The sequence below is a fragment of the Microcaecilia unicolor genome, chromosome 3, assembly GCF_901765095.1.
Source record: "Microcaecilia unicolor chromosome 3, aMicUni1.1, whole genome shotgun sequence".
NCBI lineage: Eukaryota > Metazoa > Chordata > Amphibia > Gymnophiona > Siphonopidae > Microcaecilia > Microcaecilia unicolor.
Window position 1 is genome coordinate 374,723,720 of NC_044033.1, and position 16,318 is coordinate 374,740,037.

Below are 16,318 nucleotides of genomic sequence, written 5' to 3' on the forward strand. Positions count from 1 at the left end.
AGCATATAAGGACACATCACAGTGACGAGTCTGTTTGTATTGTTTTTGTTTATGCTAGTAATTGCTATGTTTTATTCTTAATCTATGTTTATTTTGTACCCCACTCTGAATCTATGTTTAAATGCTTTTTTATTATTTTGCAGAATAGAAGTACATACTTATTAGTGCAGTCATATTCAAATTTGTTACATTCTCTTCTATTAACAATAAACTTCCAACCTATACTTCCTTCCCTTTGCTCTTCCCTCTTCCCTACCCCTCCCCTCCCTTAGCGACAAGTCCTTCCTTTTATGGACCCTGTCCTTTATTTCTGTTCTTCACATATTCAATAAGTATCCTCGTGCCTTAGGTGTTAATGTGTCCATAAATGGGCCCCACCTACGGTAGAAGCTCCTCTCTCTGGCAGGGGGCTGCTGTTTCATTTCCAGCCTCTCAAATCTCATTAGCTGTATCATCCCCCCCTCTCCAGGACTGGTACAGGGGCGGTTTCGGTGACAGCCATGCTGTTAATATATTGTGTTTGGCTACAATAATGGCTCTAAGCGCAAATTCTTTCATGCCCAACTGTTCCGGGCCGGAGACTTGAACCTTCCCAAACAATAATGCAGGGTGTAATTTGCCAGTCTTTATGCCAGATGTATGATACCCATTTCACTCTGAATAATCTATAAATGCTAATAAATGAAATTAAATATAAATTTGTCACAATTAAAACCTCCCATCTCTAAGTCTTTTACCAAGCCTCTCAATGTTATTCTTTTTTTTTTTAATTTGTAAAGTTTATTGAGAGCAAAATATCACAACTGCGTTATAACTTGACATAACATTACATTTCACGTAATAGTGTAACAATGCCCATCTATATTTTATACAATTTTCCCCCGTCCCTCCTCCACCCCCCTCCCTTTCCCCTCAACCCCCCCCCCCCCCCACTTCTTTTAATCCTCAGGATATCATACCATTTTCTTCTTTCCCCTTATCTCTCAGAAGTTCCTGCATTCGTGCCCATTCTTTTGCTTCAGAGTTATATCTCCCTATTCTTTTATCTGTTAATTTGTCCAGCTCCATGAGCTCTCTCAACTTAACCTTCCAATCAGTCTTTGTGGGCCCCAATTTGCTTTTCCAATGGCGTGCTATACCCGTTTTCGCTGCTGCGAGCCCTATCCGTTTGACTCTTTGTTGCCATTTTTGCCCTCTATGATTTCCCCATCCAAGTAAGCACCATTTAGATTCATGTGGGAAGGGAATTTCCAAAACTATTGATAGTTCGTTCACAATCGCTTTCCAATACTCTTGTATCTGGGTACACTCCCACCATATATGATAAAATGTACCTTTCCCCTTTCCCGCAACGCCAGCATTCCGCAGAGGCCCCAGGGTACATTTTATTAATTTTGTCTGGTGTATAGTACCATCTGCTTAGTATTTTATAGGCATTTTCTTTGATCAACACACATATTGATGTTTTCTTAACTTCTATACATACCCTCCTCCATTCAGCCTCGCTTAAAGTCTGACCCATGTCTTTTTCCCATGCTTCCATAAAAGCATGTTTTCTAAAATCTTGGCCCCGGAGGTGTCCATATATCTTAGAAATTCCCTTGCCTGACACGTCTATTTCTCCCCATAAATTTTCGAATTTCTCATGGTCTGCTGGTGGGTGTTTTGTCCATTTTTCTGATATAATGAAGTGTTTAACTTGCAAGTATGCGTATTTATCTGTCTCTTGTAACTCGTATTTCTCTTGGAGCTCTTCAAATGTCCTCATGTGACCTCCATCCATAAAGTCACGAAATCTGATCAAACCTTTCTGAAACCATGTGGAGAAGACCCTCGATTCTTTCCCCGCCGGGAATCCCTCCTCCTGCGTAATCCACGCATATGAGGATCTCTGTTGTCTCCCCCGTAATTTATTTTTTAGGGTTCCCCAGAGAGTCAATAAGTGTGTTATAAACGGGTTTAATGTCATTTTCCCATAACTTTGTTCTGGGATGGAGGCCCATAGAAGACCCTCCAGGTATCCCTCTTTGACAAACACTTGCTCTAATGTGGTTATGTGTGACAGATCCACCTTACACCATTCTGCTATTTGTGTGATTTGTCCTGCCCAGTAATACCATTGCATGTTTGGCATTTCTCTCCCTCCCTCCTGTACTCTTCCCCACATTATCCTCTTGGATAACCTAGCCGGTTTCCAACCCCAAGCAAATTTCCCTAGTTCTGATTGCAATCTTGTCAGCTCCCTGTTCGGTACTAGTATGGGTAATGTTTGAAACAAAGAGAGAAGTCTCGGTAGTATATTCATTTTTATTACTGCTATCCGCCCCCACCACGACAGCCATCCTGACCCCCATCTATTCAAATCCCTCCTAACTGAACTAAGCAGGGGTTCATAATTCCAGGCATATAGATTCTGTAAATCTTTGGGAATTTTTATTCCTAGGTACCGGAAACCCAGTTCCGTTATTTTAAAATTGCACCTTTCCTTCAAATAGGTGTATTCTGCCTCTGTTGTTGTAATGCCCATTATTTCGGATTTATCATAATTTTTTTTATTTTATTTGAAAAGTAGTTTTATTTAGTCACATTGTTCCTAAATACATACACATAATCAGCTAACCGCTGTGCCACAAATAATAATAAAGTGAACTGCAATACAACCAATTGAAAACATAGTGACTTTTCTCCCCCCCCCCCCCCCCCCCTTCATGGCTGAATACTCTGTACTGTGGTTGCAGTAGTCCATAAACGTTCCAAGTGTGCCCACTCTTCCGCTGCAGGGTCAAATCTACCCCTCCGTCTGTCCGTCAGCTGCTCAAGCCCCATTATAGTTCGGAGCCTCGTTTTCCACTCTAGAACCGTAGGGCCCACTCTCTGCTTCCAATGGGCTGCTATTTCCAGTTTCGCAGCTGATAAGCTTAGTCTTTTTAGCCGCTTCTGCCATTTCTTGCCCCTTTTATTTCCCCACCCCAGTAAGCACCACTTAGGTTCTGCAGGAAATTGTGTGTCCAAAATAGAGGTCAGGTACAAAGTTATTTCTTCCCAAAAGGAACGTACTGGAGGGCAAGACCACCACACATGTATAAAACTCCCGATGTCATTATCACATCGCCAGCACCTGTCTGAAGCACCAGCATACATTCGTTTTAGCCTATCTGGCGTATAGTACCATCTGCTTAAAACTTTGAAGGCATTTTCCTTTATCAATACACACACAGATGCCTTTTTTACCTCCATGCATATCCTTTCCCATTCCTTCACATTCAGTTCACAATGCAAATCGCCCTCCCAAGCCTTCATATAAGGTAATTTAGTCAGTGTGCTACCTCTCATATAATTATATAACCTTGAAATGCCTCTCCTCCCCTCCTCCAGTGTAACCCAGATGTTTTCTAGGGGTTCCCGTTCCCTCGGGTCTGCACGCAACCACCCCTGTTTGCTCATATAATGTTTGACTTGCAAATATGCATAGTTATCAGACTCCCGCAGGTCAAACTTCCTTCTTAATGTCTCAAATGACCTTAGTGTACCATCTGACATTAAGTCTCGGAATCTCCGCAGGCCTTTTCTATACCATTCATGAAACGTACCCCCCGCTTCTCCAGCTGGGAACTCGACCTCATGAATAATATGAGCCAGTGTTGAGGTTTTAACTCCTTTTTTAAATTTGCGTTTCAGCACATCCCATGTATGTAACAGGTGCCCTATAAATGGGTTGTCCGTTCCCCCCCGGGAGGCGCACATCTTTCCCGATCCCCACAGTCCCCGTTCTAAATTACACCTAGGCTCCAATTGTTGCTCTAACATCACTATTGGTGCCCTGTCCCCCTTGCTCCATTCCGCCACTTGTTTTAATTGTGCTGCTTGATAGTACCATGTAATGTTGGGCATCCCCCTCCCCCTTCCTCCACTCCGCTCCACATAATTCGCTTAGATAGCCTCGCCCTTTTCTCTCCCCAAGCAAAATTTGACATATCAGATTGTAATCTGTTCAGGGTACCCGAGGGAATTTCCAATGGCAGTGTCTGGAAGAGGAATAGCAACCTAGGAAGTAGGTTCATCTTAATAACTGCTATTCTGCCCCACCATGAAAGCAGCCCATTTTTCCATCTACTTAAATCTGCTCTAAGTTCTCTAATCAAGGGAACATAATTAATTCCATATAAAGACCCAAGATCCCGCGGAAGCCTTATCCCAAGATAGCGAAAGCTCTCTCTGGCTTGCCTGAAGGAGAATCTGGTTAATATTCTCTTCAAATCTTGAGTGTGACCCGTAATACCCAACACCTCGGACTTGTCATAGTTAACTTTAAATCCAGATATTCCCCCAAATGCTCTGAGCTCCATACATATATAATGTAGGGTCTCTTCCGGGCGACTTACATAGAAAAGAATATCATCGGCGAATAACGCCACTTTATGCTCTTGAGCGCCCACCATAATCCCCTCAATGCTGACCGTCTCCCTAATCCTCTGCGCCAGCGGCTCAATTGCCAAAGCAAAGAGCAAGGGCGACAGGGGGCAGCCCTGACGTGTACCACGCTGTATCCGAAACTGATCAGAGTATCCCCCATTGACTTTTATACGAGCTTTTGGTGTTGCATACAGCCCCTTAAGCCATGTCAATACCCCTGGGCCAAACCCCATATGCTCCAACACCTCCCATAAATAATACCACTCCACCCGATCAAAGGCCTTTTCTGCATCTGTTGTTAAGAGTACAAAATCCCCACCTCGACGTTGGGCCTCCCATATTATGTTTAGAGATCTCCGTATATTATCCGCTACTTGCCTATGCGGGACAAAGCCTGATTGATCCTCGTGGATTAATTGGGGCAGATATTTATTAATCCGCTCCGCCATGGCCTTCGCCAATATTTTAATATCTATATTTATAAGAGATATAGGCCTATAGGATGCACACAGTGTGGGATCCCTCCCCTGTTTGGGAATCACCGAGATTCCCGCTTCATACATACTCCCCGACAATGCCCCCGATGTGAAGCACTCATTCCCTACCCTTAACAACAGCGGTCCTACTTCCTTGCTCATTAACTTGTAGAATTTAGCCGTGTACCCATCGAGTCCCGGCGCTTTCCCACCCTTTAATCCTCTAATAACTCTCTCTATCTCTTCTAATGATATGGGCTTGTCCAATAAGTCTCTTTGTGTCTCGGTTAAATTCCGCAACCCCAACCCGCTTAAATATTCTTTAATCCTTTCCCCGGATTCCCCACTTTCCTTAGTGTACAAAGCTTCGTAAAATTGGGCAAACCGATCCCTAAGCTCTTTATCTTGATATAATACTGTGTCCCCCTCACCCTTAAGTTTCATTATAGTATTGCCCACCCGTCGCCGGCGGAGGCAACGCGCCATCATCCTTCCAGATTTATTACTATATTCAAAAAACTTTTGCTGAACTAACTTTCTGTGGAAATCCAACTGTTTTATTTGAATGTGATGTAAATCAGCTCTACATTCCCTCAGTTCTGAAAGTATTTCCGGGCACTGACCACCCTGATGTTGGGCCTCTAGGGTCGCTAGTCTTTGTCTTACCTCAAGTTCCCGCTTTTGCCCCTCCCTTTTCCTTTGACTGCCTTTTTTTTATCAAATGTCCTCTCACCACGGCCTTAAGAGCGTCCCAAAGCGTCCCCTCTGTCACATCCCCCGTGTCATTGTAAACTAAATATTCTTTTATCACCCTCCGAACTTCTTCACAGTCCTCTACTGAGTCAAGCAGAGATTCATTCAGTCTCCAAAAGGTATGACCTTTTTCTCTCCCCAAACCTCTCCAAGAAGCCCAAATAGGGGCGTGGTCCGATATATGAATACTCCCTATATTAGAGTCTCCAACCTCCCCCCAGATATTACGGGAGCCCCAAATTGCATCAATCCTAGTGTATGTTTGTTGGGCGTGCGAATAGAAGGTATATGTCCTCTGCCCGGGGTGCTGCAATCTCCAAACATCTATCAAATCCAGGTCCCTGACCATATTCAGTAATTTAGTCGTATTCGCCGAAACTCCACCCTTTTTCTTTCCCTTAGAGTGGTCTAGATCCGCTAAAGCCCAATTGAAGTCCCCTCCTAGAATCACTTCCCCTCTCACAAAATTGGTTAACTCTAACCTTAATTTTTCAAAGAATGCACCTTGTCCTTCATTGGGTGCATATATATTAACTAATGTGATCTGTTGTTCATTAATCTTCCCCGTGACCGCAATACATCGTCCTTGGTTCTCCAGGAAGGTTTGCTCATGTACAAAAGGTACCCTTTCTTTAATATAAATTGCCAGACCTCCCTTTTTCCCCCCTCTAGGGTCTGTCAATATATAGTTCTGACCCAGGTTTTTATATTGAATAAACCGTACATCTTTCCTTTGAATATGTGTCTCCTGCAACATAATAATGTCCCACTGCATTTTAAGTATCTCCCTACTTACAATACTTCTTTTTTCAGGTGTATTCAAGCCATTTACGTTCCATGAACCCACTGTGATCCCACCCTTTTTCCCCCCTCCCCCCACCCCTTCCCCTCAACTGGCCGCTACCATAAGCTGCCAAATTACCCCTAAGAAAGTGTCGTCTCCTGGGGATCCCGACCCCCCTTATATCCCCCTCTCAATCAGTACTACCCCCTCCCTCATTCATTCCTTATATAATCTATCTTCTTCATACTTCTATGAGCAATTAAACATTACCAACATGGTATCACTTACTACAGATGGTCCAATGACCAAACTTTACACACTGGCATTAGCCCCTTTACTTTGGTCCATTCAAGTGTCCGCTTGCTGCTCCAAGCCACGCTCCTTCCTCGCTTTGCTTATGCTGTTGCCCCTTTTCTTCTGCTGGAGCCATCTGCCTGGGCTTGAAATGTTCTCTCCATTGCCTTCCTTAGCAGAAACTCGTAGCTCCTCCGGAAGGTCTGTGCATCCCATGTTCTCCAGGATTTTCCTTGCTGCAACCGGATGTTGTATTTTCCTTGTCTGATTTCCCACCGTGACCATAAGACCATTAGGGAAAATCCATCTGTAGCGCAGACCAGCCTTTTGCAGATATCTCGTCACTTCACGAAATTCCCGCCTCTTTTGTAAAGTAGATTTCGCCAGATCTTGGTAGATCTGAATTTTGTTGCTTTGCCATTGTATGTCACCCAGGGTACGAGCTTTCCTCCAAATAGACTCCTTCACCTGGAAGTCGTGGAAGCAGGCAATAATATCCCTGGGGTTCTCCCCCCGCTGCGGTCCCAGACTCCGGTGCGCTCGGTCAATTTTAATTTCAGTCTTGTCTGTACTTTCCTGGGGGTCTCTCCCTTGACTTAGAATAAAGTGGCAAATTTCCTCCACCACTTTCATAGCTTCCATGTATTTGGCCTCCTCAGGCACTCCTTTGAAACGCAGATTTCCCCTTCGAGAGCGGTTCTCTAGATCTTCCAGCCTGATCTCCATTTCCTCTCGCCTCTGTTTCTCCTCTTTGGTTATTTTTTCCAGACTCTGCACCCCCGCCTCAATCTCCTCCAGGCGTTCCTCAGTCTCACCCACGCGGTTACCAATGTCTTTTACCTCTTCACGAAGTTCTTTAACCGCCGCGTGAATACTATTTCTAGTATTAATCATCTCCGATTTCAACTCCTGGAACCATTTGATAATTTCGTTCCTCTCAAGTTCCACCACTCTGCCGCTCCGTTCCTCGAGTTCATTATCTGACTCGGGGTCCTCCGGCGCCATTTTGTTTTCGTGCTGAGGCTGCGCGCTCTGCTTCCCGCTTTCGCCGATTCGGCCGTGAACTTAAATTTTGAAAGTTTCTTTCTTGCTGCCATATAGTCCGGTAAGTTCAACTCAACTTTTACGGGAATGAAATCCGTCTAATGTGGGGAATTAACTGCTATTTTCGGCGCGTCCCCGCGGAGCTCCAAATTTGAGCTACCGTTCACATCGGTGACGTCACTTCCTCCCTCGGATTTATCATAATTTACTTTAAATCCTGCTTGTCTCCCATAGATTTCAAGTTCTTTAATTATGATAGGTAATGTGTGTATCGGTTGGCCCACATAGAATAGAATGTCATCTGCGAATAGTGCAATTTTATGTTCCTTTCCACCTAGTCTTACTCCACTCACCGCACTCAAGGTTCGAATTCTCTGTGCCAGGGGTTCAATGGATAACGCAAACAATAGGGGTGAAAGCGGGCACCCCTGGCGTGTCCCCCTTTGAATATGGAAAATTTCAGAGTATCCCCCATTTATCTTTAATCTTGCAATCGGTGATGAATATAACCCTTTTATCCATTCTATAAATGGTATTCCCATGCCCATTGCCCTCATTACCTCCCATAGGTATTCCCACTCCACTCTATCAAACGCTTTCTCGGCGTCTATTGCCAACAGCGTCAACGAATCTCCTCTTCTTTGCGCCCCCCATATAATATTCAATGTACGTCTAATATTATCAGCAACCTTTCTATTTAGTATAAATCCGGATTGGTCTGTGTGTATAAGTTGTGGCATTATACGGGCTAGGCGATCAGCCATAACCTTTGCAAGAATTTTAACATCTATATTTAATAATGATATAGGTCTATATGATCCACAACATGTTGGGTCCCTTCCCGGTTTTGGTAATACTGTAATACCCGCTATTTTCATACTGTTAGGGAGCCCATTTCCTCCAAAATTCGCATTTCCAACCCTCACCAATAATGGGGCTAAATCCCTTCCAAATACTTTATAGAATTTCCCGGTGTATCCATCTAAGCCCGGTGCTTTCCCTCCTTTTAGCCCCTTGATCACCTCTAATACTTCTTGCAACGTTATGGCCTTCTCCAGTTCCAATTTCTGGGCCTCCGTTACTTTGTGAAGTCCTAAATCTCTTAATTGTCTTTGTATGTCCTCTTTGGAAGCTTTTTCCCCTGCCTCATATAATTTAGAATAGTATTGCACAAAGGCTTTCCTAATATCCTTATCTTGGTATACCAATCTGTCCCCCTGTGTTTTTAGTTTAGTTATTAAACTCCTTGTCTGTTTTTGTCTTAAACTGCGTGCCAACATGGTCCCAGCTTTGTTACTGAATTCAAAAAATTTTTGTTGCATCAGGGTCCTATGAAATTCCATCTTACTCATCTGTATTTTCCGGAGTTCTCCTCTACATTGTACTAATTCCGTGAGGGTTTTTGCATCCCCATGTAGTTGATGCTGCATTTCTAATTGTGTTAATTTTATCCTAATTGACAATTCTGTTTCTTCTCTTTTTTTTTTTTTTTTTTTGTATGTGCCTTTTGCTATCAGATGTCCTCTAAGCACTGCCTTCAGTGCATCCCACAATATACACTCTGACACGTCTCCCTTATCGTTATTTTGGAGATAATCAATTATTATTGTACGTATATCTTGACAATCTTTTTCATCTGCTATCAGAGATTCGTTTAGTCTCCACACCGTTTCCTTTCTCTCTATCTCTATTTTACCCGCCAAAACCCACACTGGTGCATGGTCTGATGTATGTATATTTTCTATGCCTGAGTCTTTCATGTCCCCCCATATTGATCTACTCCCCCAGATCGCATCTATCCATGAGTATGATTTTTGGGCATGGGAATAAAAAGAGAATGTTTTTTGACCTGGGTGTTGTATCCTCCATATATCGACCAGATCTAAATCCTTCATTAATTTGAGAAATTTCCCCCTATGCGTTCGTGTTCCCCTTTCTCTCCCCTGTGAGTGATCCAATCTAGAGGCAGTCATGTTGTAATCCCCTCCCATAATTATCTGTCCCCTTACAAATTTACTTAGGCCTAAGCCTAGTTTCGTGAAGAATGTTCCCTGCCCCTCATTTGGTGCATATACATTGATGAAGGTAATTAAGTGGTTTCCTATCCTCCCTTTAATTGCTAAGCTTCTCCCATCCTCTCCTTTATATATATCTTCTTGTACAAATCTTAAATGTTCATTAATGTATATCGCCAACCCACCCGTCTTCCCTCCCTTGGGATTTGCCAGCCTGGTTCCCTGCCCCAGTGTCTTATAGCTGATCAAATGTTCATCTCGTCTTTGGATGTGTGTTTCCTGAAGCATTATCACATCCCACTTCAATCTTTTTAGTTCTTTAAGAACTATGCTTCTTTTCCCGGGATTATTCAGACCATTAACGTTCCAGGATCCTACCTTTATCCCCCTCCCTCCCCCCTCACGCCCCCCTCCCCCTCTTTTCCCCTCCCCCCCAGTGGGCTCCTGATTTTGGCCCTGGACTCTTCTGGCCAGTGCTACCCTGGAGGTAGTGCATCTGCGCCAGAAAGCTGCCCTCATACATTTACATCCTCATTGCCCTCCCCCTCCCCCATTTACATCTCCATATCCACCCTCACCAAGCATCATTTATCATTTAACCAACCATATGGCTCACATATATCATACTACCACAGTTTCATTTAGTAGTCCTCTGGTTAAGTTTTCAGTCTTTTCCTCTCATTTCCCCCTCTATGCTGGCTTTTTCCAGGGATCTGTTTTTCTTCTCTCTTCCGATTTTCCTCCATCTTTGGTTTTCCGGGGTCTGCTGTCTTTGTATTCCTTCCTTATCCTGTGGAATGTCCGTGCAACCCATGTCTCTTAAGCTTTTCCAGGCTCCTTCCACCGTCTGAATTCGCCTCGACTTGGCACCCACCGTTACCAGAATTCCTCTTGGGTACAGCCACCTGTATCTCAATCCTGCTTTTTGCAAATATACTGTAATGTCTTTAAATTCTCTCCGTGCTTGCAGGGTTTTTTTTGCCAAGTCTTGGAATATTTGTATTTTATTGTTTTCCCAGGTAATCTCTCCCATGGCCCGAGCTTTGCGCCACACAGCTTCCTTGGTATTATAATCGTGGAAGCAGGCTATTATGTCTCTAGGCCCCTCAGCTCTCTGTGGCCCTAAAGTCCGGTGTGCTCTATCAATTCTGTGTTTGTCTGGGTTTGGTGGGTCATCACTTTCGCTATCCAGATCCAGAATAAATGCACAGATTGCTTGTATTACTTTTGATGCATCTTTATATGACTCCTCTTCTGGTACTCCTTTGAATCGCAGATTACATCGTCTAGACCTGTTTTCCAGGTCTTCTAGTTGCATTTCCAGTGCTTCTCTGCTTTGGTTCTCTTTTTGTATAGCTTGCTGCAGTTCTTTTACCTCCTCCTCCATGCCGTCCACTCTCTCCTCAGTTTCTGCAACTCGTTTCCCCATGTCTCTCAATTCCTCCCGCAGCTCTCCTATTGCCGCCTGTATTCCTTTTCTGGTATTCACCATTTCCGCTTTAAGCTCCTGAAACCAGCGTGAAACATCCAGTTTATCCGTCTCTGAATTTTCTTCCATCAATTCCTCGTGCTCAGGGTCTGATTCGGAAACTCCGTCCGCCATTTTGAAACTTCGCGACGCTACTTTCGCCCCCGCGCTTCTCCCCGTTCCGGGGTTCTCTGCGGAGTATTTGAATTTAGCGAGTTTTTTCCGAGCTGCCATTGCTTCTGGTGTTTAGATTTCTGCTTGGTGAGGTTTTTCGCCGCGTTTTCGGGGTGGTGGGGACTGCTTTTTATTCTGGCTCTTCAGAGCTCGTTCTTTAGGCAGCCATTCGGCAGCGCTGACGTCACTTCCTCCCTCTCTCAATGTTATTCTTATCTCTGTCCTATAAGAAAACCACTTTTATCCAGCTTTGATATCAATACCCCATTATAAAATTATCCCCCTTGAGGATAATTTTATTAATTTGCTTCTAGGTAATATGTTTTTGCGTGCTTATTTTATAAAAGGCGAGTATTTCCCTATTTGGACTTCAAAAAATACTACAGACGGCGCCAGCACTTATTTTGAGGGCTGGTGTATATATTAGTGCTTACTTTCTGCAAAAACACATGTAAATTAAGGAATTTTATAATCTACTTGTACAAACGCAGACTCCACCTGCACTTTGCCTCTGTGCACACCAATAGTGAAAGTGCCATGAAACTTATGCATGCATTTTCACACTAGTTGGTATAAGTGGCAATGACTCATATCAGAATTTACATGCATTCTTACTACCTGAAACCAGATGGCTCCTTATAAAATTACCCCTTAGTATTTAAACATTACTTGGTCGATATTCAAAGCGATTTAAATGGCTAGAAGAGGCTCCTGGCCACTTCAATTGCTTGTGTGGGGCTGGCTACCTGCTGATATTCAGTGGCACTTAACTGGTTAATGCTGTTGAATACCAGTATTGATCACTAAACTAAAAGTCAGCTATTTACATGGAAAGCTAAAACCACTTTGGGAAGGAAATGACAGCACTGATCAAAGAACCATCTACCAAAAAAAAAACACTCAAAACAACCACCTGTATGTCTAGGCTTGTAACTCTTGAGATATGCCTCGCTGACAAAATAGAAATGAGGAACACTGTCTTGAGGGTAAGATCTTTCAATGTTCACCCTGACAAAGGCTCAAAAGGGGACCCTCGCACTAGGGCCAAGAGAATGAGATTAAGATCCCATGGTGAAATCAGCGTGCACCACAGCGGTCTAAGAAGATTGACCCCTTTCATGAACCGTGCCACATCTGGATACAATGCCAAGAGCTTACCCTTAATTCAATCACAAACGCACATTAGCATCACCACTTGCGCCTTAAGCGACTCCAGCACCAAACCTTTTTCCAAATAAAATCCAGAATAAGCCTTTGGGGCATACAGGGACAAACTTGAAGGATTCATGCCAGGCCTCGAAAATACCCCACTAGAACAGAAGCCAAAAAAGTAGATCTTATGTGAGAACTCTGTATAGTAGCTATCACTCTGGGAGAAAAAGCCCACGCGTACTCAAGCACACTCTCTCAAGAGACAGGCCTTAAGGCAGAATCAATCCGGGTCTGGAACATTCACTGGAAACTTAGAGAGAAGATCCTCCAATACCGAGAGATGTAGAGAATCCTCTACAACTAGACACAACAGATCTACATACTTCAGCCATCGAGACCAAAGCAGAGCCATCAACATCACCAGGTCTTCATGCACCACCCCAGAGAGGCCAACAAGGAAACTCAGAGGAGTCTGTTGAAACAGCATATCCAGGCCCTCCGACATTCTTTCCCTCCTGTGACTGAAGAACCCAGGGGACTTGGTGTGTGCAGAGGTCACCATAAGATCCATGATTAGATGGCCCCATTGGTGGACCACCCTCTTGAAGGCAGCCTGCCCCAGTGACCACTCCCCAGGATCTAGCACATTTTGAATGAGATAATCCGCCTGCAGGTTTTCCAATTCAGTCACACGAGCCGCCAAAAGATCTTCCAGGTAACACTCCACCCAGGACATCAGAACAGCTGCTTCCTTGGTTAACGCCATACTCTTCGGCCCTCCCTGCCAATTCATGTAGGCCAGTGCCATCACGCCGTCAGAAAGGACAGCACAGGCTTGCCCTCCAGCAATGCCAGACAAGATTGCTCTGGTCTCCAATTTGCTGATCAACCACTGTACCTACTTATGCGACCAGTGATCCCTAGACACACGACCCATGCAATGCCCCCCCCCCCCCCCCCCCCCAGCCTTTGAGACTGGAATTCGTCGTCAGCACCATTCACTGAGGCAGATCCAGGCTCATGCCCCTCTCCAGGTTGGCTGCACAAAGCCACCAACTGAGGCTGGTTTGCCCCCCACCTCAAAAGACGATCCTCCTCAGTTTTAGTCCTTAGAGATCACTGGGCTAGAAGAGCTGTCCAATGGCTGCACATGGGACATGGCCTACTGTTCAACCTCCAATGTAGCAGCCATTGAGCTCAACACTTGTAGATAACCTTGAGCCTGAGGCCAGGGCAAAACCAGGAGGGAATGAACTTGCAACTGAAGCATTAGAACCCTGGCCATCAGAAGAAAAACCCAGCCTAGACACATTTTGAAGCAGATACTCCAGAATCTGAGACAGAACCAGGTGGCTCTTTGAATGATTGACGACCCACCCTAAGAACACCAGGAACTGAACTGCTCGAGCTGTGACTCTCTCGCTCTCCTGAGCCATCTTTGCTTGAAATCAACCAGTCATCCAGATACAGGTGATCTAGAATTCCTTACTTATGCAAGGCTACAGTAACTACCACCATCACCTTGGAAAAGGTACGGGCACAGTTGCCAGACAGAAGGGAAGCACACAAAACTGATAGTAGTACTGACCCAGTTGCAAAGCAAAGAAACTTCTGATGACTCAGACGAATGGGATTATGGAGGTAGGCTTCTATCAAATACTGGGACAGAAGGAACTCTCCAAGCTATATTGTAACAATGACTGAACGCATCTTCTCCATCTGAAAACTGGGAACCCTGAGCACCCAATTCACACCTTTTGAGATCCAAACATAGGATGAAATGTTCTCTCCTTCTTTGGGACTATAAAATAGATGGCTTTGAGGTCCAGCAATCTTTGTAGTGTCTCCCCGACAACCCATGCCTTCCAGCAACACCAACAAGCCTCCACAAAAGCCTCCCGGAACAGAAGCGCAAACTTAAAGGCATACCCATCGCGGATGACTTTGAGGACCCACTGGCTCGAGGTAATCTTGTACCACCATCCAGTACAAACTTCGCAATCGAGCTCTGACCGCCATGGACTGCTGGGCCCTGGACACCTTGGTTGGGAGCCACAACCCTGTACAGAAGAGACCGGAACGGAATTTCTACCTCCATGCTGTCTCCCTGAATGGACTGGAGCCTCTGGAAAAGATGACTAACCTAACCTCCGCCAACTCTCCATGGGTGATAGATGGGCATCCCTAAAATATATCCAGCGCCTTTCAATGAACCTCCAGCAAACGAAGCACCTTGGATTCTCCCGGACTCTTCATCAACTTATCCAATTCTTCCCCATAAAGGAAATCTACTGAACTTCAATCTAAAGACCACATCTGCCGCCCAGCACTGAAGCCACAAGGACCTCCTAGAGGCCACTCCTAATGCCATGGACTTTGATGGGGCACAAAGCAAATCATACAAGGCATCAGTGAAAAAAGAACAACCCATTTCAATTTATACCATCTCCTGATCCACAACTGAAAAATTGTCCAAAGATCAGAACCATCTGCACGCAGCAAAAACATGCGCAAACCAACAAGCCCCCACAAATCGCCACTTGCACCGCAAAGGCCGAAACATCAAAATTCTCCTTCAAGAGAAACTCACTCCTATGACCCTGCTGGTCCTTCAACGCCAAGCCCCCATCCACTGGAACCGTTTCTTTGTAACGTCATCCACAGTAGGTGAATGCAAGCAGTCTAGCCTGTTCAGGGATAGGATAGAGGTGTTTTTTTTTATTCTACAGAGACGAGATGCTGCTCTGATGCTTTTTGCTTAACTGTTTCAAGGATCATTTAATGCCACAGTTTAAAAAGAGACACACATATTCCCTCCGATTTTTAAAAGTCATCTTCACTTACCAAGTCAGGGTTACGGCGGCAGGCAGCAGCGGTAAAACGTGTGCAGCCTCGGACCTTTTCTCTCAGCTGTGGTCCAGCCCTTGCGGAAATAGGAAATGAAGACGGGACCACAGCTGAGAGAGAAGGGCCAAGTCTGCACACCTTTTACCGCTGCTGGTGGCCGCCGTAACCCCGAGGTAAGTCAAGATGACTTTTAAACTTCGTAGGGAGGGGGCCTGGAACTGGAAGGGAGGGGACGACCCCGGAACTGGGAGGGAGAGAGGGAGGGAGGGGGCGCCCCTGGCACGCACTCTCAATCTCAATCTCACACACACACACACCCAGTCTCACTCTCTCTCACACACACAGTCACTCTCACACACACTTTCTCAAACATACACACTCCGAGGAAAACCTTGCTAGCGCCCGTTTCATTTCTTTCAGAAACGGACTTTTTTTTACTAGTTGAATAAGAAGACATTCAAATAATCGTGATGACTGAATAAATTCTGAGGGGGCCTCAGATGAAACAACAAAGTGGAGCCAAAACAACAGAGGAAGCAATTTATTCACAGTCTTATTAAAAGACCCGGCATGGCCCATGTTTCAGCGAGTGCATGAATCAGAAGTCTACACATGCAAAAAAGATATACAAAAATAAAGTCAATAAAAACTTATAATGTAAAAAGTTACATAGTAAGGGCCCTGTTTACTAAGGTGCGTGTTTTTAGCACGTCTACACTTAGCGTGTGCGCTAGCAATGTAGGCACCTACAGGGATATTGTATGTACATGATTAACGCGTGTCAAAATCGTTAACACGCCTATAACGCTGCTTAGTAAACAGGATCCTAAATGAGGTAAAGTTACATAAATCCATCATACCTTAATAGAGACAGAAAATTTGTAATTAAAAAGTGACT

At 44.6% G+C, this 16,318-nt stretch overlaps 1 protein-coding gene across 1 annotated transcript in view; it reads right to left on the reverse strand.

The window, feature by feature from the left end:
• CAD (carbamoyl-phosphate synthetase 2, aspartate transcarbamylase, and dihydroorotase) overlaps positions 1 to 16,318 on the reverse strand; it is a 448,399-nt gene that overhangs the window by 370,126 nt on the left and 61,955 nt on the right. The window lies entirely within an intron of this gene.